Source organism: Trichosurus vulpecula, chromosome 4 (genome assembly GCF_011100635.1).
Source record: "Trichosurus vulpecula isolate mTriVul1 chromosome 4, mTriVul1.pri, whole genome shotgun sequence".
In the NCBI taxonomy this organism is placed as follows: domain Eukaryota; kingdom Metazoa; phylum Chordata; class Mammalia; order Diprotodontia; family Phalangeridae; genus Trichosurus; species Trichosurus vulpecula.
The window spans coordinates 332341678-332366177 of NC_050576.1; the positions used below are offsets into that span (position 1 = coordinate 332341678).

A 24500-nucleotide genomic window follows, 5' to 3' on the forward strand; every position below is an offset into this window, starting at 1 on the left:
GCATTCTTAAGATACTCACTTTGGCAAAGAACTTTGGAAAGATTTTTCTTTCTTCCACATGGGACAGCACTCCTATCTACCCCTCCCCCCTTAAAAGTATAATTATAATAAAAATAAATTAAATTATTATTAAAACAAAATAATACAAACATAATATATGATGTATTAAATATAAATAAATATTAATATAAAATAACAACATAAAAATAAATCAAAATATTAAAATTCAAATAAATACTAAATAAAAATAAATTTTTAAAAATCCTGATACATCTACAGAAAAAAAAATTGTTGCGATAAACTTATTCTGGATTTTGACAACAAAAGTTATTGTTATAAAATTATGGTTTTTTTAAATCCAATATCCATTAGTGAGTATATACATGTATATACATCTCTTCAAAAATCTAAGTTGACTGATATTTTCTCTGCATTCACTTTGTACTTTTTAGACACCTCCTCCTCCTCTACCTCATCAGAATTGATTCTCCATGTCTTTGAAATTTTATTCTTGAAAGCTTCCCTTCCATCCTTGTTATTTCCTCCTTCAAATTTTTGCCATAGGAGACTTCTCATCTGGTCTCTCAAGCCTGTTCTACAAACTGGGGATGAAAACAAAGAATAACATGGTGGCTGCCCTCAAGGAGTTTGAAGTACACTTAAGGGATATAAATTATACATAGATAAAGATAATACAAGGTAGACTTTATACAAGCAAATGAGAGGTCCTGATGAAGAACTCCAGGGAAATTTAAGGATGAAGTAAACACTTTCACACATCAGCTGACCAAGGCACACTTCATGAAGAAGATATTACTTGACCTGAACCTTGAAGAAAGAATAGGATTTTAAAAGGGATGAGAAGAAAATTCATTCAAAATGTGATAGATCTCCTGCACAAATATATTTTATATATCCAGGTCACGTTGAAAAAACAAGTCCAGAGGGGTGGGGCCAAGATGGTGGATGGAAAGTAGGGACTTGCATAAGCGCCCCCCATGTCCCTCCAAAAACCTATAAAAATGCCTCTGAACAAATTCTAGAACTGCAGAACCCACAAAATAGCAGGGGGAAGCAGGGCTCCAGCCCAGGATAACCTGGATGGTCACAGGGTAAGGTCTACCACACACGGAGCTGGGAGCTGAGCAAAGCAGAGCCCAGCATGAGCCGCACCTGGACTAACCAGACCAGGAGTTGGGCAGAACAGGCCCTAGCATCCTGAATTACTGAGCTGTGGTAGTTACCAGACTGCCCACAAACACCAAAGACAACAGAGAAGAACTGCAGAACCCTTGAAGTAGCAGAGGAAAGCAGGGCTCCAGCCCAGGACAGCCTGGATGGTCACTGGGTAAGGTGTATCATGCACGGAGCTGGGAGTGGAGGGGAGCAGAGCCCAGCATGGGCTGCACTGGAACAGGCCAGACCAGGGGCCAGGCAGAGTAGGCCCTGGCATCCTGAATCAGTGAGCTGTGACAGTTACCAGACTTCTCAACCCACAAACACCAAAGACAACTGAGAAGCATAGTGGGAAAAGCTTCAGGGACAGAGTGAAGGAGTTCATGGATTGGCCACCACCCTGGGGACAGCAGGGGAGGTGAAGCTGCAGAACTATAGCTGCAGTACTACAGCTGCAGTTGCTTCTGGCCCCAGGCCCACCTGGTGGGAGGAGTTAAGTGGCAGATCAGAGTGGGAGTGCAGAGCCTACTTAAGATCTGAGTCCAGTCTGGGTTGGCGGTTCTTGGGGGAGAAGGAGCACTGGTGTGGCAGAGCTGGCTGTATAGAAATAGCTCTGAAAACAACAGCGCATCCCCTCAAGCTTGGAACAAAGTACTCTCTACTCTACAAGCAGTCATATCCCAACAAAAAACTCAAGAGTCAATAGTTGGCTGGGAACATGGCCAGGCAGTGAAAATGCACTCAGATTCAGACCCAGACTTTGGAATCTTTCTTTGGTGACAAAGAAGACCAAAACATACAGCCAGAAGAAGTCAACAAAGTCAAAGAGCCTACATCAAAAGCCTCCAAGAAAAACATGAACTGGTCTCAGGCTATGGAAGATCTCAAAAAGGATTTGGAAAAGCAAGTTAGAGAAGTAGAGGAAAAATTGGAAAGAGAAATGACAGATATGAGAAAACCATAAAAAACAAGTCAGTGACTTGCTAAAGGAGACCCAAAAAAATTCTGAAGAAAACAACACCTTAAAAAATAGACTAACTCAAATGGCAAAAGATCTCCAAAAAGCCAACGAGGAGAAGAATGCCTTGAAAGGCAGAATTAGCCAAATGGAAAAGCAGGTCCAAAAGACCACTGAAAAGTCTATGTTCACAATTTTTCCTGTGTCCAGAATGCCCTTCTTTATCCTTGTCTGAATGTTGCATTCTTACCAAACCTTTAAAGCCTTAAGTCATATCTCCTCCATTAATTACTCTTTTATGTCCACATTTCATAACAATATGTTTCCTTGGACTTAACAATATTTTATTTTGCAAATTTCCAATGTACCTGTAATATGACATTGTGTATTATTGTTATCAGCTTCGGACACTTAGTAGCTGTATGAGCCTGGTCAAGTCATTTAACCCAGTTTGCCACAGTTCCTTTTCTGTAAAATGAGTGGGAGAAGGAAATAACAAACCTCCTCAATATCTTTGCCAAGAAAACCCCAGATGCAGTCATAAAGAATCAGAAAAGACTGAAACAATTAAACAACAACAAATAGAGTTTATGTTTTATTTATCAGAGTTTATGTTTTATTTCCCAACTAGGCTTGAGTTCTATGTTCATCTAATCTTTTTCTCTTTATCTATTGATCTCTGTCAGCCTCTGCCTCTCTGCCTCTGTCCTACTTTTTATTGTGGTACTCAGTACACAATGGGCCTTTAATAAATATTTTAAATTGAGGTAAAAGAAGAAAAGTTAATAGCAATAACACTGTGTTTTAAATTCACTAATTAAATTCAGCTAAATTCAGTATACTTTTTGATTTTGTGTTAATAAATAATATGGAAAATGAGTTCTTACAGCAAAGTGTCAGAGAAGTAGCTGTAAATATGGGAGAAGATATACAGGTACAAAGAAAAAAAATATCATCTTTTGGGTCAGAAACCCAAGAACAAAGATGCAAAGGTATACATCGAATTCTAATTAATCCATACAAGTTAATTCATTACATTATTAATTCATTAAGAAATATAATTTCAGTTTGAAAATCAATTGTTCCTTGTGAATATTCATTTGCTCATTTCTCTATTCAGGCTTTTTTTTATTTCAAAACTTTCTTCTGCCTTTTTCCTGATGTCCTTTCCTTTGAACGACCACTCTTTATTTCTGTTCCAGTACAGTCTTCATTACCACATCAATAAGACCATTTGGTTTACTTTCCTTCTTAATATGATGCCTGCACCATTGTTTATATGTTTATTTTGTTGCTCTTACTAACTCCTCCGCTTGCCAATTGTACTTTGTTTGAAGTATACATATCCTCCATCTGCTGTAACATTTTGCACCCATGTCCCAGCTGTACCAGCTCTATTAATTGCATACCATTTATTGTGCTTTTATTACACACAGCATTAATCCCACGTGTTAAACTAAGCTGAATTACTTATGAACGAATGTAGTTTTGCAGATATGATGTTTGGTGCATCTGGGTCATAATCCCTTCCTCCCACTATCAACATATTTTCAATTTCTTTGAATTTTGGGCTTCTGTAAATCTAAAACTTCAAAACTTGGCCCTAGTGCACTTTGCTATTTGTAGCAAAAGATAACTTAGTTGGATTTACTTTCGAAACAGCATATGAGTAACTATATAACTCCAGTTTGGTAAAGGAAAAAGAGCCATAGGCATGAAGTAAACATGTTTTAGTCTTTATCTATGAATAGAAGTTTTGTAATACTGGATAAGTCATTTCTCTAAGTTTTGGTTTCCTCATCGATAAAATGGGAAATATATCCTTTCTAGTTAAAAAATCTGATAATCCTATGCTACTTTCTACATTGTATCTGAAGACAGCACTAGAGAAGTAGATTGTGAATATTATGAATCAATCAATACTTATGTACTTAATCTGTGCCAGATGCTCCAATTTATTCCATATCCCTGGTTTTTCCCTCCATCGTCCCTACCAAATTGCTCTTCTCCACTCCTTACTCTATGACTCATTCTAGGGGGATTGGTAACATTTGCACATACTTGTAAATAAATAATGAGAAGAAAAATAATGCCTTCAATATTGTGGTTGGCTTAATTCTTCTAAAAGATGAAATGGTATACATGAAATTGCTTACTTTTCTTGTGTGAGCTGTATTCATTTGTAAGTTTTCCTTGACCCATTTTGATCTTTGAATCAAAAACTAAGCCATGTTTGGCTATTAGCCTTAATTGCCTATTAATTGGCTATTATCTTTGATGTAAGAATGTGTGAATCTTTGGTTATTGGAACTTGGCATCAGTAATAAATATTGTCTAGGCCATGAAATTTATATATATATACATATATATATATATATATATATATATATATATATATATATGTATGTATGTATTTGCTTAAGGAGTCAAATATAATTAATGGCTCCATAACTAATTATACTGTTATTTGAACATAGTTTTTGATTAAATAGATACAAATGGAATGCCTAGTAAATGTGAGGTTGTTACTAAAGCCCTAATCCCAAATTTCATCATGTTCCAATGTCACTGAAAGTCATATCAGTCCAGCCCGCAATAAATAAGGGTCTAATGAATTAGAAATGGAGACCTCACATTTATCCTCATGAGAGTTGGGGTAGGATCATCACCAGAGGATTGGCCACCATACATGATCCTAGTAGTTGTGACAGATGCTAGAGTATAGAACGTAGAAGATGCAAGGAATAACAAGGAATGCAATTAATAGGAATTGACAACTTTTCTCCCAAGAAGTTTATTAGTCAATGAGGAGGCAAAAATGAACAAACAGCTAGATGGTTAAGTAAAAGTTTTATTTTTCTCCTTTATTTTGGACAAGGAGACAGACATCTCAATTTTTGTTTTATTTTGTTTAGGCAGATGTGACTATACCAATAGCTAGGGAAATATTGAGGATGCATAAAAAAGAGGAATGATTATTGAAGCAAGGTCATAGAGGAGGCAAAAGGGAATGGGAATGAAGGATTAGCCTTGGTGAGGAGTGAGAATATACATTCTGTCACCAAAGACATGATGTTGAGAAGCTTTGAGAAATGGGCAGAGGCATGTATTGCCAGATGGCTGTAGCAATCTTCTCAGTGAAGTAAGGGGTAAAGGAGGTAAATTTAATTATTCATTTTATACAATCTGAACCAAATATCATGAGATATGAAAGAAGTCTTAAAAATTTAATCTTTATCTTATGCAAATAAACATTTCTGCATGTGTTGTGTGGCACCAGAAGGCAGACCCAGGAAGAGTGGGGAAAAGTTGCAAAAGTATAAATTTATACTTGAGGTAAGAACAAAAAAAAATACAACCCCAAAACAAAAACCTTTCAAGCAACCACAGCTGTCCAAGAGTAAAATGGATTGCCTTGAGAAGTAGGCATTCCCCCCTCATTGAAGGTCTTAAAGAAGATTCTGTATATGTACAATGTTGTGGAGATGATGCTTGTTAGTTACAGGTTGGACTAGATGATCTCTGAGGTTTCTTTCAGTTTCAAGAATTTGTAATTTTCTTACAGAAATCATAAAGACCATTCACTGAAGCTTGGAAGTGTTGTCATTCATTTATTGATTCATTAAACTTCTATTAAATAATTACTATGAATTGAAAATCATAATACATGTTTCAGGAGACATAAAGGTTAAACAACCATCTCTTCTCTCATGGAAATTAGGATATGAGAGGAAGAAAAGACACATGCAAAGATTAATATCAAATGAAGTATTGACAAGTGAATTAAAGAGTCTGCCTCCAAAAAGTAATAATTGAGGGTGAAGGTTATTATAGAATTGAGCATCAGGGTAGGTTTTTTGAGGAGGTCCAGTTAGAGCTGAACTTTAAAGGAGACCTAAGAATTCAGTAGACAAGAATAGAGATGCTATTCTAGGCAGAGATATCAGTGTAGAAAAAGAGCATAGAGGTGGGAAAGTATAGGAGAAGATAGGAATAGTGTCCAATTTACCTAGAGAGTAGATTACATAGAAGGGAGCAGTGGGAGAAAAGTTAGTGAAAGCAGGATTGCATGAGATCTTAAAAGACCTTGAATGCCAGGTAGGACACTTTGAATTTGGTGACAATAGATAGCATCTATACTCTAGGCAAAAATAAAAAGTTTTTAAAGAAGTTGTTGATGTGGTCTATTCAAGCTATAGGTGATCATAGTTCTACAACATTTCATTTTTCAACAATATGCATATGTATAGATATGAATGAATGAATGAATAAAAGAAAAAGTATTTAAGTGTTTACTATGTTCTAGGAATTGTGCTAAGTCTTAGAGAAACAAAATTAAAACAATCTCTGCCCTCAAGGAGCTTATAGTATACTAGATTTGTGTACAAATACACATATACATTTTATGAGACAGTTCATCACTTACAAATAAAATATAGCAAAAAAAAGTCAATCACAAAATCTCCAAGAATTTATGTCTTGAAGACTTTAAAAGCATCCTAATAATAGATAAACCACTTTAAGATTCAGATACTGAAAACTCTCCTCAGGGCAGTGAAAATTAAATGGACATGATAATGTCACCAAGGTCTCTGCTTGGTAATGCAAGTCTCTGCAAGCCCATTCTTGTAAATATAATAGAACTCATACATTTGACTCTTCATTTAAATTAGTATTCAGTAGGCCCCCAAGCATTATATTAACTTTGTACATCTGGTTACATTAAATGTTTATCTTTTATTAAAATAATGGATGCTTCACTTTTTATAGAAATCTCTGCAAACTTTTTTGTCTTTTATTTTTTTCCCTTTTAATCCATTATCTCCAGATCATGTTAAGAATAATTTTATTCTAGTCCAGATGCTACTGCTTGTGCATGACTGGAGTCTTTAGAATGAACTCATTCACTTTTATCAGTCAATCCCTTTTACTACATTATTTTGAAAGAAAATTTTATCCTTCCAAGTTTGTCACACTTTTGTTTGAAGAAGAGGTGAAGTCATCCACCAAGCAAAGGATTTGAAGCCTGCCAAAACTCAGTTCACCTTGACATTTTGTCTAGAGGGTTGTTGGAACCCAGATGAGGCTGTAGATGATGGTTTCGTGGACAGGGTGGGGCGCTGATAGTTCTAAATTATAGTTTATCACCAAGGAATCATTCTGTAATGTGAGGAAGTAGAGGAAAGAAGTACCCAGGAAGGAAAAGAGGGGGCATTAAGCAGTTAGCTGAGGATTCTGGGAGCTTGGAATTCCAAGAAACTAGTATAAGTGCTGAGGAGTTTACAAGAAGCAGAGAGATGTTTTGTTTGTTCCTGGACTGCTGAGAACCATCTGCTTTTTAAGTTTGTCTTGCTCATATGGTGCCAGCTTACTAATGAGCATCAGTCACATTAACTGTAGGCCCCATGATTCTAGTCCTTTATCAGAGTTTTCTTGATAAATGAACTCTGGGTAAAAACAAGTTGTATTAGACTCGCAGTAAATAAGAGAAAGCAATAGATGACGACATTTTACAATGCATCGGGTCCCCTTTACATGATTATCTGTTGACCAATTTTCTGGCTCCATAGATACGTAAAACAAGACACCACTTAGTTGTTTAAAATTAATTTATATATTTTGAGATTTTTCAGACATTTTTAGCTGAAACTGACCTTAAAGATCATTTAATTCAACCCTTTCATTTTACAAGTGATGAAGCTAAGAAGTTTAATCAATTACTCAAGGTCACAGAGTTAAGTTAGTGGCAGAAATGGAACTAGAAAGTAGGCTTCTCATTTCATTGCTCTTTCTGGTATGACACGTGATTCATTTCACTGAACTTCAGAAAATTATCCAAAGTATAAACACACCATTATTAAAACAGATAAAACATGTAATATGAATGCATATATATATACATATATATATATATATATATATATATATATATATATATATATATATACAATATAAAATATGCTCTAGGCCTTAGAACCCATGATCCTATTTTAGATAACCACAAAATTCTCACCAAATAAAATAACTTTCACCATATACTATAATCACTATCTGTACTTGATCAAACACAAATGGGAAAACTGACAAACCATTGTGGCACACATACTGAGAATGTGTGTCAATTAGTTGTCACATTTAGCTTTCTATAGAACTTTGGGAAAGGACACAATAGTAGACTATCTATCTGAACCCAGAGTACAAAGCATCAACTCTAAGACCTAACATTTTGTTGGAAATGATAGTACAAGAATTAGAGGATGCTCTAAAAAATAAATTTGTAGTGGTACAAATGCAAACAATTTTCATAAGGAAGAAAAAGGACATTGTTTAAGGAGACTGATGTGGAGGCACGAAGGACTCATGGATGAAGGATTTTTAAATCTATGTGTAAATAATGAAAATAAAGGCAAAGAACAAAAGGATGAATATGAAGACTAGAGCAATCTTACAAGATTAACGTCAGGAGCTCCAGTGCACAGAATGAACTCATATTAGTGACAAAACCTAAGGACAATAAAAAGCCTAAATTCAGATTATTGTTGTTGTTTGTCCTTCACATTCAAAGAGAGCCAACGATATCACAGAGTGATGTCTTGACTCATGCATGAATTGGATTTAAGTGAAGCAGAGTTGCACAAAATCATCAGCCCCACTCTTTCTTCCTGAGTCATAAAATCAAGTTTCAAGACAGAAGTCAGGATGGTTAGTGATGGCCCGGGATGGAGTGGATAACCTTGGTATCTTCAATGTCTGACCACATTCTAAGCACTAAGCTTCAGTCACATTTATGGCTGTTGGAATAAATTATTCTCATCTGCCTGTTCTGCCAAAGGAAGTCTTCATATGCTTGGGGCAGGCTTCTCCCTAACTCAACAGCAGGTTTGAGGCCTGTTAGTTACCCTCAATCTGGTTTAACCCATGTGCAGAGATGGTTATATCAGGGTGTGGTCACTGCACATGCTATGGCTTCTTGAAGCTACAGGTGAGAGTTGAGTACCAGGTGGACACCAACTGTGGATGAGCAGCCCTGAAATTCAGATTAGGAGGAATATTAAAGGAAGAAAAAGATCACAGCTCAGATTGGATGGATCAGTGATAAAGGACAAAATCAAGAACCACAGTAATACTTGTTTCTTATTTTGGTTGTTTCCTTTACTAAGGAAATTAATCTTTGGATTGTGAAGAATAAAATGAAAATTGGTAACATGGATTTGAAGTCTGGGCTATTCTGTAAGCTGCTGCTTAGGCATGCCTCCTCAACTGTTGGAGAAAATTCTGACAATCAGAGCAACCGATCATCAGAGGCATTATGTTCAGGTAGGAGACAGCAGCTACACTTGAAATGAAGGCAGAGCTGACACGCTAAATTTGCTGATGACCCAAAGTTATAAAGTATGAGTAGAAGATGAAATCTAATCAGAATAAATGTAAAATAAAACTCTGGGAGGTAGGTTCTATTATTACCCTCAGTTTATAGTTGAGAAAACTAAGGCATTATCAGATATAGCATTATATTTTATAATATGTGTTAGATTAACAAGAGATTTCCTATTTTACACTCTGTGCATTTAAGGAACCATGTTTTTTGCTTCTTCCTATCTATCCCTTCTGTAATCCATTCTCCATAGAGCTGTCAAAATAATCTTACTAATGCACCAGTCTAATTATTTCAATACCTGGCCATTCCTGCCCAAGAATCTTCTGAAGCTCCCTATTGCTTTTAGAATAAAAGAAAAACTCCTTAGATAGCCACTGAAAGACCTACATAATCTAGCTCCAGTCTACCCTTCTAGACTTCTTTCACATAATTCTCATTCATTATCTTTATATTCCAGCTAAACCAGACCACATTCTGTTTCTTGAAGTCAACATTCCAACTCCTTCCCCTCTGTCTTTCCATTATCCAGTCCATGTGCCTGGAATATACTTTTTCCTCCCTTTCAATTGCCTCTTTGAGTCTATAACTCCCTTCAAGGTTCAACAAGGAGTCCTGTACCATATAAAGCATTTCATAATCCACCTGCTTCTTGGTGATCTCTCCCCCCTCAAATTATTTCATGTTTATTTCTCCCACATTGTACTGAGTAAAACATAAATATGAAACAAAATATAATTTTGGGGGTTGTTCTGTTTTTTGTCCATGTATCCCCAAAGTTTAACACAGTGGCTCATACAAAGGAGATACTTAATAAACATTTATTGAACAAATGAATAAATGTGAGTGATTAGTTAGACTGGGCTTTAAATAAAGCTCTTACTTGTTTTCTAATACAAAGAAGTAGCTATTTTCTCTTCTGGTGACCAGGCTAGATAACTTAGAAATATCTACTACTTTTCTTTTAAAACTAAACAAAAATGTGGACAAAATATAACTTTATAACTTATATGAGCTTTTAAAAACCTATTTGAAACAAGAATATAAAACAATATGAGCTCTCAAGGGATAGTTCCAGATCTAAAATGCTATAATTTCACAAATCAAAGCTCTAAGTACTCATTGTAGGCCCAGGTCAACTTACATTGTCCCAATTTTTTTTCAATAATTATTCTCTAACAGATAATGGGATTCTTCCCATTTAAACTTACAACTTTGTGTTATGGTAATTAGGGTGAGGCTTTTTTGTTTTCTCTTTTAAAGTGCTAAGGTAATCAAGTACCTTTGACAAGTCTTGCCTTTCAAGTGTAATGGCAAGCAAAGTAGGCTTTTTGTTTTCTTTTATTTCTTTGATTGAATCAAAAATCTTTGATTGGCATAAGAAACAAGAAAGTCTAACTCACATGGCTTTGAATTGCATGCTTGTGATGCCATCTGACCCTGAGAAGGGTATATAAGATCTGAGGTTGGCATTTTGTTTTGGGGCTCTTACTCACTGGAAGAGTGTCCTGTGATTTGAGCAGACAAGACTCTGGGCAGCTGTTGTTAAGAGTCCCCCAGCTTTGAAAACCCAGATGTTGATGCTTCTCTTTTTGGTAACCATGTATGTGATGTCTTGATCAGACAAGGCCTGTCTGTTGATCTATTTGTAGTTTCTGTTTGTATTTCCTCTGAAGTTCATGGTGCTGACTTTTTTCCCCTGAACTAAGTGAATGATATATGTATGTTTGATTAAAGTGAGATTGTTAACCCCTTAAAGTTGCTGTCCTTAGAAGAGCAGATCAAAAAATCTATGCTGGCAGCCCTTTTGTGTGCTCTTGTTGTTGCTCTTTCACCTCAACCCCAGCTGCTAGCAACATTGTTGTTACATTTTGTTAGAAGAAACTCCGAAGATTACAGTTCCTCTCAGATAGTAATGTTGCTGGTATTAGTCTTTTGGCTTGCCACTGGAGGCTACATGTGGAAGCTTGTTGGTTCTTAAGTCCTCTCTCTCTGTCCATAATTATTGTCTGGTAATGGTTAGAACTAAACACATGATGTTAATGCCACAGTGAGAACAAAATCTTTCAATTTTGGTTCTCACTAATTGAATATCAAAATGGTAGATTTTCTTATTTTTCCATTCTTGTGGCTTTTATTATCCATCAGAAAAGAATTTGGGGCAACAGCTAAAAAAATACTAATATGGGTCTTCCTTTCTCTGCTTTGCCTAGTCCTTTTTGTATTACTTGATTGATTCTTATTCCATATAATCACAGTTAATTACCAACCTCTGCTTTACTGAAAGTATCAAGTCCTTTTTTCTTTTTTTTAATCAGTTCCAACTAAAAGATTTTTAAAAATTGTTTCTTATAATCACAAATATCTTCAATTATACAGAAATCATTTTGTACAATTAAACAATACATTTTTCTCCACACCATAATGGGAGTAGCTGATGAAAGGGCATAGAGGTGAAAATGAGAAAACTGAGGGAACTTAGCTTCCTTTCTCTCCTGTGATATCCATTCAAACCATCAGTGGGTGTGGAGGTCATTGTGTCAATAGCAAAAGGTTCCAGGGATCTTTCCATGCCCCATTACTTTTGGAGGGGAAGAGACCCTCACACCTTTATACGTGATTCTTGTGAACATATTATTCAGATGAATGAACAAAAATAATTAGAAATGGATAAAGTGTGCATATAAAATCATCACCACAAGATCATGTAACTATATTCTATTCTTGTTGTTCAATATTATTATTGACTAGTCTCTATACACATAGCTCCAGCAGATCAAGGACTTTAGGTGGCTAGATACCAAATGCATCATGTAATATTTGCATAAGAAAAAGCTCCCTAACTATCATGTTGGAAAATTATATACATCATTTTCATGGACACAGATTACATTTGGGAGCTATATGTGAAATTATGCATTTAGATTTCCAAAAAGTTACTATACATTTTAAAAAAATTAATAACCATTTTAAATGATCTATTCAAGAATATTCCCAGGAATCAAAGGTAAACTAACTTATAGTTTGTATGGTTTTCTCTTCAGTTTTTCGAAAATCACATGGGCCCTTCTCTTGTCCTTCAATACCTCTTTGAATCTCAGTTCATCATGCCGTATGGAATCCTATCTATATTCATTCTGAAGCCTTTGAATTTGATCTATAATCATCTAGAATTATGCTTAGATTTTCTTTCACAAATTCTAGGAGGAAATGATCAGTTCCTCACAAGGCGATCATCATTCCACACCAGAAAACAGTTGTTCATTGTTATTGAAAATAAAATTTAGAGGATATTTTCCCCTTTATAGATTCTTCCACATTTTGAAGGATGAAGTTATTGTTAAACCAAACCAAACAAAGTTATTAGTTGTTCTTCTTTTGTCAGAGAAAGAGTTATGGCAGTCAGTGCAAAAGACTGGATTCAAGAAATTGAGATTTCATTGTTCACTTTTTTCAGTCATGTCTAATTTTTCATAATCCCATTTTAGGCTTAGTGGCAAAGATACAAGAGTGGTTTTCCATTTCTTTTTCAAGCTCATTTTGCAGATGAGGAAACTGAGGCAAACAAGGTTAAGTGACTTGCCCAGGATCATATAGCTAGTAAGTATCTGAGGACGGATTTGAACTCAGGTCTTCCTGACTCCAAGCCCTCTCTCTATCCATTGCATCACTTAGCTGCCCCCAAGTGTCATTAAGGAACAGTAAATGTGTGGAAAAGTTTAAAGTGTAAGAGGGGAAAAGTAGGACAGGGACAGGTTGTGAAGGGTTATAGGTGCCAGAGGGCTTTATATTTGATCCTGGAGGTAATAGGGAATTACTGAAATGTATTAAGTGTGCCTGGGGAGGGCAGGTATCATGATAAGAGCTGAAATTTAGAAAAACCATGTTGGCAGCTTATGAGAAGATGGATTGAAGCAGGGAAACCAATTTATAAAATAATCCAGGTGGGAAGCTATGGTACCAGAATGGTACCTGTGTCATAGAGACAAACCGGAGGAATACTGTAATGGTAGAAAATCAAGATTGACAAAATATTGAATATCATCGGGGATGGAATAAAATAACTTTTTAATATTTTATTCTTTTAATTACATGCAAAAACAATTTTTGCATTCCCTTTTTAAAAAAATTTTTGAGTCCTCAATTCTCTTCCTTTCTCTCTTCATTCACCCCTCATTAATAAGGCAAGCAATTTGATATAGGTTATACATGTGCAGACATGTAAAACATTTCCATATTACTCATATTGTGAAAGAAAACATAGACAAAAAATAAGAAAAATATAACTTTAAAGGAAAAGTACTTTTCACTTTGCATTTAGACTCCATCATATTTTTTTTTTGCCCTCTGAAGGTGCATAGCATTTTTATCATAAGTTTTTTGGAATGGTTTTAGACCATTGTATCACTCAGAATAGCTAAGTCATTCACAGTTGATCATCATACAAAATTGAGGTTACTTTGTACAATGTTCTCTTGGTTCTGCTCATTTGACTTTGCTAATGTAAGTCTTTCCAGGTTTTTCTAAAACTCTTCTGCTCATCATTTCTGATCACACAATAGTACCAACCATATACCACCATTTGTTCAGCCATTCTCCAACCAATGGGCATCCCATCAATTTCCAATTCTTTGTCACCACAAAAAGAGCTGTTATAAGTATTTTTGTATGTATACATTCTTTTCTCTCTGTCTCTGTCTCTGTCTCTGTCTCTCATCGTTTTGGGATCCATACTTAGCAGTGGTATTGCTGGGTCAAAGGGTATGCACAGTGTTATAGCCTTTCGGGCATAGTTCCAAATTGTTCTCCAGAATGATTTAATTAGTTCACAACTCCACCAACAGTGAATTAGTGTCCTATTTTTTTCCATATCCCTGCCAGTATTCATCATTTTCCTTTTCTGCCATATTAGCCAATTTGGCAGGTATGAGGTGTTACCTCAGAGTTGTTTTAATCTGCATATCTCTCTCTAATCAATAGAAATTTAGAGCATTTTTATGTCCCTATAGATAACTTTGATTTCTTCCTCTGAACCTGTCTATTCATAACTTTGGACCATTTATCAATTGGGCAATGACTTGTATTCTTATAAATTTGATTCACTTGTCTATATCTTTGAGAAACAAAGTTTTTGTTCGAGAAACTTGTAATTTTTCCATCCAGTTTCCTGTGTTCCTTCTAATCTTGGTGACATTTGATTTGGTTTAACAAAAAAATGTAATATAATCAATATTATCCATTTTACATACTGTAATGCTCTCCATCTTTTTTGGTCATAAATTTTTCCCTTTTCTTACAGGTAAACTATTCATTCTCCCCTCACTTTCTCGTGGCATCACCTTTTATGTCTAAATCATGTAATCCATTCTGCTAACTGCTTCCATTTTGTGGGTGAGTTCATCCCATTCACATTCACAATTATGATTACTAACTATATATTTCCCTCTGTCCTACTCCTCCTCTCACACTCATTTTTCTTCTCTCTCTCTCTTTAACTGTGTCCCTCTTAAAAAGTATTTTGCTTCTGACCATTCCCTCCCCAATCCATTCTTTATTTTATCGGCACTCCCTTCTATCACTCCCCTCCCCTCCTACTTGCCTTTGGGGTAAGACAGATTTCTGTACTTCACTGAGTGTGTATGCTATTTCTTCTTTGAGCCAATTCTGATGAGAGTACAGTTCAAGTGTTGCCCAACACCATCTCTTCCATCTTCCTCAGCAGGAAGGTAGAGTTGAGAATTGTCAGCAGAGAGATGATAGACAAATCCCTGGGAGCTGATGAGATCATGAAGTGAAGCAGTATAAAGGGAAAAGAGAAGGTCCATGACAGAACCCTGGGGTGGTTTATAGAGTGTCATATGAATGAGGATCCAACACTGGACATTGAGAAGGAGTGATCACATGGGTAAAAGGGGACCAGGAGAAAGTAGTGTCTTAAAACCATAGAAAGAAGAGAATATCCAGGGAGAGAGTGATCAATGATGTCAAAGTCTTCAGACTTCAGACCAAGCAGAATGAAGACTGAGTAAAGATCAATGGATTTGGCAACTAAGAGATCATTAGTAACTTTGGAGAGAGAAGTTTTTGTGGAATGATAAATACAAAAGCCAGATTGTAAAGTGGTTCTTCTATCAGTATCATATATGCACATGTTAATCAACAGATATGAGTATTAGTTATACCTTTTGACAGGTCTTGGCAATGTGTAACTTACATCTTAGATATATGTTCCAGGAAAACAACAGATCTCCCTGATTTTATTATCAAGTAGATAAATATATGCTTCAGTTTCCTCAGAGCAAATATTCATCAACTGCTATAGCTATGTTCTCCCTTAGAACATTCCTGGATAATTTTTAACCTGACAAAACTTGTGGATTTACTTTGTCACTTCTTGGAACACAAGTAGCTGCATCCTTCTCAGACCATCCAGCTCCTTTTTCATAACAAGTCTCATATTTGAAAACAACATGCCTCAATTAAGACAATACTCTCAATCCAAAGCCTATGCATAATACCTGAAAAGGACATCCAAAAAGTGGTCAGTTGGAATGTCTCCAATTTTTCTGTTCTATATTCTTCATGCAACACTGTATTTCTGTTTAAGCACACAGACCTCCATGCTTTTTGGAGCTTTAAAATTCAATCAAGCCTGAACTTTGGCAGTATAGGTATATTAACATCTCCATATAATAAAAGTCCCTCAGTAGAGAAAGATAAAAAAATAAGAAATTATAAACATGTTACCAAAGGAAAAAAAAATAATCCTGATCTTTATGGATTTATAAGTGTATTCTATGAAACATTTGAAGAACACTCATTACTTGTGACAAAAAATATTTATAATAGTTGATAAAGTCCTTTATCCAACTCCCTTTATGGTGCATATAATGTAATAATAATTAAATCAGGGGTAGAGATAGCAGAGCCAAAAGAACTATAGACCAATTATCACTAATGAATGTTAAAGCAACATTTAAAAGATACAATTCTAGTGGAAAAAAAACAACCAATATATTTAAAAATTACTCATTATAAATTAAATTTATACCAAGATTAAAAGATTATTTCAATATTAGGGAAATAATTGATGAAATAAATCATATGTAAAACATAACAAGACAAACAACATGATTATGTTAAAAGAAAGGAAAACCTTTTGATAAAATATATCATTCAATTATGTTGAAAACTCTAAAAAGTATAGACAAAGAAGGATGATTTTAACATGCCAAAAAGCATATTTCTATAATCAATAGCTAGCAAAATTTACGATGGTGTAACATTAGTAACTTTCCCAACAAATACAAGGCTATAGTAAAGATGGCTTATTATTATATAATAGTTCTGGAAATATATAAATAGTTCATATTAGTAATAGAAAATAGAGGCATAAATATCCACAAAACAGTATGAAATTATTATTTTCTATCAGAAAATTGTCTATTGTCTATACTATTATTGTCTATTAGAAAATCCTAGAGAATAAACAAAAACACTTATTAAAATAAGTCATAACTTCTCTAAAGTAGTAGGATGCAAAATACATGCACAAAATCATTAGCATTTCAAAGTAACTCTAAAAAAAGAGGAAATGAAATAAAGTTGTTTCACTCAAAAAACTACAAAATACATAAAATTTCTGAGTTAACCTTTCAAGACACATTCATATTCCATATCAACACAAACACCCTTTTACAGAAATAAAAGATTTAAAAACTAGCAGGATAGGCAGTGCCCTTGGTTAGGCCGTGCTAATAGAGAATAATAAAAATGATGATACTATAAAATGAATGGATTTAATGCTACAGCAATCAAGCTAACAAGAGATTACTTCATGGAATTAGATATAAAAATTCCAAAATTCATATGAAGAAACAAAAGGTTTGCAATCTTAAAAGAATTAAGGAAATTAAAAATGAAAGAAATAATAAAAAAAAAATGTAGGAATGAAGGAAGAATATCACATCCAGGTAAAATATGTGATAAAGTAGCAATTGTTAGAACTATTTGACATAAGTTAAAAAAAAAACCAGAAAAATAAGTCAATAGAAAATACTACTAAAAAGGAAGAATTAGAAGTAATTGTCCAGTGTTTAATGTCAGAATTAAATCCTAGTATTTTATAAATTCAAGAACACAAACCACTTGAGGGGGGAATACCTATTTGATAATAATTGCTGAGAAAAATGGAAAGCAGTTTGGCAAAAACAGGCTTAGACCACAATTTTATTACATATGATGATAAATTCAAAATAGATACGCTAAACATAACATTAATAAATCAACGAACTTTGAGTTCTATTTCTACATCAACAAAGGAAACAGCTACCATTTTAACTATTACAGGGGGATATTCCAAATTCAAAGGATATTGGTGATGATAAAAGGTATAATATACACTTTTAATTATATGAAATTGAAAAGCTGTTGTATAAACAAGTCAATAAGGGTAGGATAAGAAAGGAAACTACACTGGAAATAAATTTGCCTGAGTGTTTTGATAAATACCTGATATTCAAAACATATAAGAAATTAACATAAATATATGAGACCAAAGAGGGATTCCCCAGTAGGTAAATGGTCTGAGTATACTAGCAAATAGTTATCAATTAAAGTGTTGCAAACTATTAATGGCCATATGAATGTGCCAAATCACTAATAATAATAGAAATAAAAATTAATATTTTGAAGGTTTGCCCCATGCCAAACAAATTGGTAAAGATATCACAAGATCCAGGTAGTTCAAGTTAGAGGGGTTTTTAAAAGGTTTGCACCTTAATTGGTTATTTTTTAAACTTGATTGGTTCAAGATTTTTAGAACACAATTGAGAGAAATTGTGAAAATGTAAATAAAATGTCCATACCTTGTGACTCAGAATTTCCATTACTGGGCATATAATATTTTTTAAATGAAGGGAAAAAAAGAAAGTTCTTATATATATTAAAATGATTTTTTTCTGGTGGCAAAGATCTGAAAATAGTCCATCCTGGGCCTGCTGATAGATAAAAATGTCTCTTCACAAGTCTAGCACTTACCATAGTGCCTGACACATTCATTAATAAATGGTTTTTACTCATTCATTCATTTAAAACAAAAAAATTACTAAAGCTAAAATTTAAGTTTAAACTCTAACCTCTTGAGTGTCATGTGGTACAAATCTTGGAAGAAGGAAGAATTTATAAGAATGTCATAACTCATATTTGGAAATGAGATCCCATCTTTTATTAAAAGAAGAAACAAACCTCCATTTTCAGGCTGTTTATTTTTTTAAACCTATGTTCAAGATATTAGTGCTTATAAAACAGGATTATATGAGATCCCCAAACCTAAGATCCCCATCTGCAATAGTAATAACCATATTCCTACCCATTTAAACTGAATGTACTCCACAATTTCATCCAATGAATTTGGCTAAAAGTCCAGTACATTTTCTCTGTGAGTTATCTTTCAGAACCCAGGTTTGGCTTGTGCTGACTTGCAACACACTTTCCTAATAAATGATAAAGAAGAGAATTTATCTCCCCTCCACCCCCATCCAACTCCAATTTACACTGCAGAAATCCTATAGAAGGCATTAGCAAGAAAATTCTATGTCTGAAAAGGATGGTAAATTAGTCATTTAGAAAAAATGAGAGGGGGGCGGAGCCAAGATGGCGGCTGGTAAGCATGGACTAGAGTGAGCTCCGTACCCGAGTCCCTCCAAAAACCTATAAAAATGGCTCTGAACCAATTCTAGAACGGCAGAACCCACAGAACAGCAGAGGGAAGCAGGGCTCCAGCCCAGGACAGCCCGGATGGTCTCTGGGTGAGCTCTATTCCACACGGAGCTGGGAGCTGGGAGCTGGGAACGGAGTGGAGCAGAGCCCAGCCTGAGCGGCGTGGACGATCCAGACCAGAAGCCGGGCGGAGGGGGCCCTAGCGCCCTGAATACGTGAGCAGTTACCAGACCCCTCGACCCACAAACACCAAAGACTGCGGAGAAGGTTAGTGGGAAAAGCTGCGGGAGTGGAAGGAGTTCGCGGTTCGGCTTCCAGCCCCGGGGGCAGCGGAGGTGGGGCAGCTACAGCTGTTGTTACTTCCGGCTCCAGGCCCACCTGGTGGGGGGAATTAAGTGGCGGATCACAGCAGGGGTGCACAGCCTGCCGAAGATCTGAGCCCAGTCTGGACTGGGGGTCCTTGGGGAAGGAGGAGTGCGGCTCTGACAGAGCAGGCACCTCCCCCCCAAACGTAGAACATAGAACTCTGTAATCTACAAGCAGTCATACCCCACTGAAAAGCTCAAGGGTCAAGTTAGTTGGTTGGGAATATGGCCAGGACTCGAAAACGCGCCCAGATTCAGTCTCAGACTTTGGATTCTTTCTTTGGTGACAAAGAAGACCAAAACATACAGCCTAAAGAAGACAGCAAAGTCATAGAGCCTACAACCAAAGCCTCCAAGAAAAACATGAACTGGCCCCAGACCATAGAAGAACTCAAAAAGGATTTGGAAAAGCAAGTTAGAGAAGTAGAGGAAAAATTGGGAAGAGAAATGAGAAGGATGCGAGAAAACCATGAAAAACAAGTCAATGACTTGCTAAAGGAGACCCAAAAAAATACTGAAAAATACACTGAAGAAAACAACACCTTACAAAATAGACTAACTCAAATGGCAAAAGAGCTCCAAAAAGCCAATGAGGAGAAGAATTCCTTGAAAGGCAGAATTAGCCAAATGGAAAAGGAGGTCCAAAAGACCACTGAAGAAAATACTACTTTAAAAATTAGATTGGAGCAAGTGGAAGCTAGTGACTTTATGAGAAATCAGGATATTATAAAACAGAACCAGAGGAATGAAAAAATGGAAGACAATGTGAAATATCTCCTTGGAAAAACCACTGACCTGGAAAATAGATCCAGGAGAGATAATTTAAAAATTATTGGACTACCTGAAAGCCATGATCAAAAAAGAGCCTAGATACCATCTTTCAGGAAATTATCAAGGAGAACTGCCCTGATATTCTAGAGCCACAGGGCAAAATAGAAATTGAAAGAATCCATCGATCGCCTCCGCAAATAGATCCCAAAAAGAAATCTCCTAGGAATATTGTTGCCAAATTCCAGAGCTCCCAGATCAAGGAGAAAATATTGCAAGCAGCCAGAAAGAAACAATTTGAATATTGTGGAAACCCAATCAGAATAACCCAAGACCTGGCAGCTTCTACATTAAGAGATCGAAGGGCTTGGAATGCGATATTCCGGAGGTCAATGGAGCTAGGATTAAAACCTAGAATCACCTACCCAGCAAAACTGAGTATCATGTTCCAAGGCAAAATATGGACTTTCAATAAAATGGAGGACTTTCAAGCTTTCTCAGTGAAAAGACCAGAACTGAATAGAAAATTTGACTTTCAAACACAAGAATCAAGAGAAGCATGAAAAGGTAATCAAGAAACGGAAATTGCAAGGGACTTACTAAAGTTGAACTGTTTTGTGTATATTCCTACATGGAAAGATGATGAGTATGATTCATGAGACCTCAGTATTAGGGTAGTTGAAGGGAATATGCATATATATATATGCATATATATATGTTTATGTATATATATAAGTGAATGTGTATGTATGCATGTATCTATGTGTATATGTATGTATGTGTATGTATGTGTATATATATATATATGTAAAAGAAAGAGAGCAGACACAGGGTGAGTTGAGGATGAAGGGAAGATAGCTAAAAGAAATAAAATGAAATTAAGGGATGAGAGAGTAACTTACTGAGAGAGGGAGATAGGGAGAGACAGAATGGGGTGGATTATCTCCCATAAAGGTGGCAAGAGGAAGCAGTTCTAGGAGAGGAGGGGAGTGGGCAGGTGAGGGGGGAATGAGTGAACCTTGCTCTCATCAGACTTGGCCTGAGGGGGAATACCATACATACTCAGTTGGGTATCTTACCCCACAGGAAAGAAGAGGGAGGAAGATAAAAAAAAAAAAATAAAAGGCAGGGGGATGATGGAGTGGAGGGCAGATGGGGGTGGAGGTAATCAAAACAAACACTTTGGAAAGGGGACAGGGTCAAGGAAGAAAATTCAATAAAGCGGGATGGGTTGGGAAGGAGCAAAATGTAGTTAGCCTTTCACAACATGAATATTGTGGAAGGGTTATACATAATAATACATGTGTGGCCTAGGTTGAATTGCTCAACTTCTTAGGGAGGGTGGGTGGGAAGGGAAGAGGGAAGGGAATTTGGAACTCAAAGTTTTAAAATCAGATGTTCAAAAACAAAAAAAGTTTTTGTATGCAACTAAAAAATAAGATACACAGGCAATGGGGCGTAGAAATTTATCTTGCCCTACAAGAAAGGAAGGGAAAAGGGGATGAGAGGGGAGGGGGGTGATAGAGGGGAGGGCTGACTGGGGAACAGGGCAACCAGAATATACGCCATCTTGGAGTGGGGGGGGAGGGCAGAAATGGGGAGAAAATTTGTAATTCAAACTGTTGTGAAAATCAATGCTGAAAACCAAATATGTTAAATAAATAAATTGCATTAAAAAAAAAAAAAAGAAAAAGAAAAAATGAGAGACAGCAGAGGATTGAGGAGAACCCCTCTATAGTAAGACAGGGACACAAATTATACAGGATAAAGATATATAGAGGCATAGGTGTCACAGTGGATAAAGTGTTGGGCCTAGAGTCTGGAAGACTCATATTCATGAGTTCAAATGTGGCCTCAGACACTTACTAGCTGTGGAACTCTGGGTAAGTCACTTAATCCCTATTTGCCTCAATTCCCCTTCTGTAAAATGAGCTGGAAAAGGAAATGGCAAACCACTCCAGTATATTGACCAAAAAACCCCAAATAGGGTCACAAAAAGTCAGACACAACTGAATAACAGCAACCAAAACAAACAAACAAACAAAAAACTAAGGAGGAAGTATCTACACAGATGAAATTAAAGTCTTCCTCTGAGTATCAGTTCAATGTTTTTTGAAAAAAAAATTGAAGATTATATCTAGAGATTGACAATAAGCTGTCTTATGGTTTAATTATTAGAAATGTTAAAACAATATTTATATAATGATTAAAATAACTAATTGAGATGGTTTTTTTTAATCTTTCAATTTAATAAAATAATTAGCTAAATAATTTGGTACAATTCAAACCAAACAACTAACTGACTGCATTTTTGTTTTCCAGCCAATTTTGTGTATGTGTGTGTGGGGGTAAGTGTGTGTTTGAGTGTGTGTGTATAGGATCAGCCTAAAATATGGTTCAATGTAAAGGGCACTGAACTTGAAAAGAGAAAACCTATTTTTAGGTCTCAGCTTAATAGCAATGTGACCATGGGTTGCTGGAAAATAAGGTAAACATTATTTATACTACCTATATCATATGGTCGCTGTGAAGGAAAAAGCTTGTCAAATATAGTATGTTACATAATTGTAAATTATTCCCCAAATTATTATCTATATAAAACTACACTCACTAGGTTAATGGTCCATATTATTTTTTTTAAAAAAGAAGACTCAATCTTTCTCAGCTCATTTTTATATGAAAATCAAGGAAACAGCAAAATGGAAAGAATCCTGGCTCGGTAATTGGAGGGCCTATGGGGTGGCGCAATGGATAGAGCACCAGACCTAGAGCCAGGAAAATATGAGTTGAAATCTGGTCTTAAACACTTACTAGCTGTGTTATCCTGGGCAAGTCATGTAACCCTGTTGGCCTCAGTTTCCTCATCTGTAAAATGAGCTAGAGAAGGAAATGGCAAACCACTCCAGTGTCTTTGCCAAGAAAATCCCAAATGCAATCACAGAGTGGGACATGATTGAACTGATTGAAGAACAAGCTTAAATACCACCTCAGTCACTGGTACTTTGGATGTGAACTAGGGCAAGTTGCAATTTCATTGGTGTTAGACTAAAGTCTAAAGTCCATTCTAGATCCATAGCTATAATTCTCCAATCTACTGTTTTCTGAAAAAAAAATTGGATAAAATAATTAACAGATTATAGAAGCTTAAAAAGGAAAAATTAAGTATGTTCTTTGGGCAAGTTCATTTTAAAAAACAAAGCTTTCTGACAAAGCATGTTCTTACATTCTGTATATTTTCTACTTAAGCATTAAACTTGTCTAAGCATTGTTCTACACCTTATTGTCTTAATTAAATGACTTGCTTGGTGTCATAGTTTGAGGAGAAACCAAAGGTAGGACTTAAATGCAGGTCTTTCTTCCTCACAAATCAGTACTTCATCCACTACAACATACTGCCTTGGTTTTCATATGAAAAGTCCAGCAGCCATGATCAGAATTAATTTAGTTTAGTTTAGCTTTTTTTTTTTTTTAGAAATAAATGAGGCCATTTCTTTTAGTTTCTATTATCCAGCATGAAGTAATTCCACTGAAACATCTCCTAATATTTAAATTCTTTCATTTTTTCTCTCATCCTTTTCCACTTCAACATTACCATTGTTTTCTCTTAGATTTTATTTCCTCTTTTCCTTTCCCTTTTCTCTAATTTTCTTTCTCCCTTTTCCTTGACCATTGGTTGTATGAATTTTTTAAATTTTTCTATCTTTTCTTATCTCTCTTACATACTTTCATCTATCGCTAACCCTCCACCTGTAATCTTTTTGTTTTTCATTTGTATTTTGATCCAGGGAAATCTATTACAGTAATTTACTTTAGAGTGACTTTTAGTCCCCATTTTTACGAAATAATAAGAGCATGTTCTATTTAAATTTAGAAATCAATAAAACTAACTTTAGAAAAAGAACTCAGCTATTCACAATAAAATGATCGTGTGATGTGATGGGGGAAAATCAGGCTCATAAGTCAATTCTCCATAAATATAAACAGTTTTCTTGTGTGTGGTGTAAAAGGTTCTTAAAAGCAGTTGATCTGAAGTGGAGATGGAAAGTTACTGTAAGTGAGGCTTGCAAATGAATCCTTGTAGAAAAGGTTGGTTCTGTTTACTTAGAAAGGGATATTTGCATGATGAAATTGATCTAAT

General features: G+C 35.5%; 1 pseudogene; it reads left to right on the forward strand.

Moving 5' to 3' along the window:
- The first annotated feature begins 9339 nt into the window (after window positions 1–9339).
- Window positions 9340–24500, forward strand: part of LOC118847204 — a 56513-nt pseudogene continuing 41352 nt past the window's right edge.